Raw genomic sequence first — 4,794 nt, forward strand, 5'->3', positions numbered from 1 at the left:
TGTGTGGGGTCAATGTCCCTGCCACAGCTAGGCACTCAGGCAGGCTAATTAACTCTGCTGGGGTGGGGAGGGGAGGGGAGGGGTGGAAGTTCAAGAAAATAACCATGCTACTCCAGCAGCTGCTCTCAAGCACAGCAGAAAACAAAGCTATAATAGCAGCTTCAGAGGGACTTCCCAGAGCAGCCTCACCGGCATGCTTCTTGGCTTGGAGTGTGTCTGTGGAAGTGATGAGCAGGATGTGCTCCAGACCCACCCAGCTAAAACACATTGTGTCAGTGTAAACATACCCTCCATTGCTTCTGTGGCAGCCAGTAGTCAGCCAGTAGTCATGTCATCTCAACAAAGCAGCAACATGCTGATTCAGAACCAATTGCTTTCAAATTTGAGACAAAAGTCCCATTTCAGGGAGTCCTTGGGGACATCAAAACACGGTCCTGTAATTCTGAACTGTTCTGGAAATTTCAGATCAGTCAACTGCTTTACAAAAAGTAGTTTACATTTCCAAGCCCTGATTTTCCCCATGGAAGCTAAGAGGTGCTCTCCTTCACTTCTTATGTATTTAAATTAACAGTTCCTTCAAATGCAGCAAAATTATGCCCCAAATTCCTACTGAATTTCAAGTCAGAATTGGTTGCCATATATTTTGATAGAGGGACATTTAACTTATGTTTTAACTAATTAAGAATATAGGATCATAGCAATAGCAATGGCCTCCTGGGCCATCAAGTGTAGCCCCTGCACTCCCAGGCAATCATTTATGCAAGGAATCGCCAAAATCACCACTTCAAACCCTCATACACAAGGACACAAGTCACAGGTCCTAAAACAAGGAGAGTACCCTATAATATGCCATAAGTAAAAATGATTTGTATTACAGCAGCACCTAGAGGCCACATCAGAGATTGGGACCCTATTTTGCTAGTTGTTGTACTCAAGACTGTAAACATTGAAGAATGTACAGTCTAAATACACAAGGCAGACAATGGAGTGGCAGAGGAAGTGGCATGCCCAAGGCCATGCAGCAGATCAGTGGCAGAGCTGGGACAGACTCCAGTTCTCCTCACTCCTGATCTTGTGCTCTGCATTTAAATGTCTGCTCTGCCCAGTTCTAAGGAAAACAACAAGAAAAGAAAATATACCACTAGACTCAAAATAACAAAACAATTACATGTGCTTATCTCATCAGGTAAGCATTGCTACTGGTATCAGTGAGACTATCGAGTGAGCAAGGCAAACAGGATTCAGTCCAACACTTGAAGTAGGTTACAATTATTTACATAAGAAATAGTGAGTATTTAGAAAGGAGATATTCACCCACAGTTTATTGAACTAAGGAAGCTGACAATTAGGAATACTGAAAGTCTGGCTTAAACATTAATTATGAATGGATAAAAAGAATAATGTTTCTTACATTCCAAATTATGCATATATCACCAGAAGAGCTATTTAATCAACGTCTTAACTGTAAATAGGATATTTGAGACCTGTAGCTCTAATCTACTTCTGTATAAATGTTATGAGTACTGTTATTTCTTAAATTACAAGAGAAATGTATGTTATATTCTACGTTACACATTTTGTTTTCTTTTTAACACAAACCTTCACTTTCAGTAATACTTGGACACTGACCTAACAGCCCTTATTTACAGAAATAGTCCCATTAACTTTAGTAGTAGTACTGCTGTAAACTGAAAGCTGGACTTCCACCCATATGAGCAATGAGATTTATTAAATTGTTGTGTGTATTATGACACACTTGTTTTCCATAGTGCAACTACTTTGATAGTGAATACATGATTCTGAGGATATAAAAGAGAATAGGCAGCAGGAAATAACACTTTTTCACTATATTTGTCTATACCAGTGGTTGGCAACCTTTTTAACTGCAGGTAAGGGACCCAGTTCAGGTTACAGGTTAGTAGGACCCACCACACCTGCTGCTGCTATCACCTTTCCCCATGGTGCCATGGGGACAGTGCCCACAGCAGCGCCTCTTCCTGCAGTGGCCCAAGAAAGCAACTGCTGCTGGTACCCCCTCCCTCCCGCCATTACCAAATGCCACCGAAACTCCACATCTGCAGGCCAGATCCAATGGCTCTGTGGGCCAGATGTAACCCATGGGCCTTAGATTAGTGACCCCTGGTCTCTGCTAACAGGGGGCCTAGTTCATGCTGCCCATCTGACCACACAGGCACACACACTCCACACTAAGCAGTTCACCAGCATGGCTGCTCTGGACTTACCCTTCTGCACCTGTTCTTGAGCCCTCAGTCTACAGGAGCCTGAGAACAGGCACTGGAGATGAGCCTGAAGCAGTCTCACTGACAAACTCCTTGGTCCAAGGGCTGGACATGATCAGGCCTCCTGGTGCCAGGATTCCCCCACTACACTAGTGTAGACAAGCCTTAAATTTCTCTGTGGCTTAAGAAAACCTTGTTCCTAATGAATAAATGAATTGAGTTGAAGAGCTATTTTGATTTAAGGGAAACTTTCAAATGTAACAAACAAACACAAACTCACTTTGTAAGTGTTTCATATGATTCTCATGATTTATCATACTCTGTATCCTAATTAACTGAAGATACATGGGTTTAAACAAGGATCTGTTCATTTCCATTTCTATCCTTTTGATCTGTAGAGGGGTCAAAATACTGCATTTGTGGTATCATGGCAACAGTCTGTGATGTCACCAGTGCTGGATTGTGACTGTAGCTGAGCATATTTCAAAGGCTTAGTTCAAATAACCAGAACTTCTGAATGTTCTCAGTCCAACCCCACACAACTCCCCACTTTACTCCTTCCTCCTTACTCCCTTCTCTTCAGATTGACTTCCAGATTCCAAATACAGTTCTTTCCCAGTGTCCCCAAGTCCCACTCTTAATATTGTAACCCTCCCTCTACTCTCCGTGCACACAAGCACATGCATACACTCTTTAAGGAATAATTACAGGATCCAGCTGTATTTATTTGAAGCTCCATTTCCTACACTGTGAAGTTTTACACATTTTGGTGCAACACAACTGTACAAAAATTGGAAGTGATGGTACCGAGGCCTAGCAATAGCATTCACATATGAACACCATCAGTAAAAGTAAGAGCAAAAGACTAAACAGTCTCTCGATGGCACAGCTACTGAAATCTAACGCAATTTTTAAAGGCAGGGCTATGCAGTCCAAGGAACACATGTGGCCCATAAAGAGTTAATTTGTGGCACGCAGTCTCCCACCCAGCCACCACTCCCCGCAGCAGCAACCGGGGTCTCCAGGTTCTTCCTCCCTTCTCCAGCTTCCACTTCCTGTCCCCATCCCAGGGGGTGGTGTAGTGCAGCATGGTTCTGACTACAGGCTATGGCCCCTGCATGATATAATGCAGCAATGGAGTCTGCACCTGAGGAGCTGAGGGTGATGCCGGGGCATCCACAGCCTGGGTGCAGCCTGAGGGGCCTGTGGCTTGTGCTAGTGCAGCCCACACAGCATGTGGTCCCCACTGGTACAGCCAAGGGGGTGTGTGAGCCTGGCTGCTTAGAAGCTGGACATCCCTATTTTAGGGACTCATCCAAATTGGAACCACCCTCCTCTGGAAGGAAAACACTATGGAGTGAATCATATTGCCTATTGAAAAGAAAACTTGTGGGCCTAGTGAGCCTTTGAATCTAATCTCCTGCATTCACAAGAAATCATTTATTCAAAGTTTCCCCAAAGTCACCACTGCAAACTGTCACCCACAACTACCAGATGCAGTATCTGAATTACTAAGAACATGAAAGGTAAAGGCAGAGGAGCTGAGGGTCCTATTAGATATGTGGAGAGCCGGAGGAAAAGCAAAGGTAACATTGGACCCTTGCTAAACCATATGGGACAACTGACACCCAGGAAAAAGCCAACCTGCTTAATGGGTGTTTTGTGTCTGTTTTTCACCAGCCCCAAGGGATGGCCCTGCTCAATACGGTACCGGATGGCCAGAGTGAGGGAGAACTGTTACCCTTCATCAGTGTAGACCATGTGAAGGAATGCCTTGAGGGGCTGGACACCTTCAAGTCAGGTGGCCCAGACAGTTTACACCCCAGGGTACTTAAGGAGCTGGCAAGCATCATAACTCAGCCACTGTCACAGATCTTCGAGAGCTCATGGTGCTCACGCAAAGTGCCTGAAGATTGGAAAAAGCCAGTGTGGTGCCTATCTTCAAGAAAGGGAGTAAAGTAGATCTGGGAAACTACAGGCCCATCGGGCTGATCTTGGAAAAAATTATCAAAGACAAACTGCCTGACGGCAACATCTTGTGGGATAGCCAGCACGGGTTTGTTGCAGGTAAGTCTTGCCTGACCAATCTCATCTCCTTCTACGACCACGTGACATATCACTTGGACAAAGGAGAACAGATTGATGTCATATGTCTTGATTTTAAAAAAAGTCTTCGATCTGGTATCCCATGATCATCTCATAGAAAAACTGGCCAACTGCGGCCTTGGCTACATCACAATCCGCTGGCTGGGGGATTGGCTCCGAGGTTGGACCCAGAGAGTGATAGTTGACAGAAGTCAATCATCATGGTGCGCTATGACCAGTGGGGTCCCCCAAGGCTCTGTCCTTGGGCCTATACTCTTTAACATCTTCATTAATGATGTGGACATTGGTATCAGAAGCAGACTGGCCAAGTTTGCCGATGACACCAAACTTTGGGGTAAAGCATCCACATCCAAGGACAGGTTGACGATCCTGAAAATGGGTGGACAAAAACCTGATGGCGTTCAACATGGAAAAATGCAAGGTACTCCACCTTGGGAAGAAAAACCTG

The sequence above is a fragment of the Gavialis gangeticus genome, unplaced genomic scaffold (assembly GCF_001723915.1).
Source record: "Gavialis gangeticus isolate Ggan-Ray unplaced genomic scaffold, GavGan_comp1, whole genome shotgun sequence".
Lineage (NCBI taxonomy): Eukaryota > Metazoa > Chordata > Crocodylia > Gavialidae > Gavialis > Gavialis gangeticus.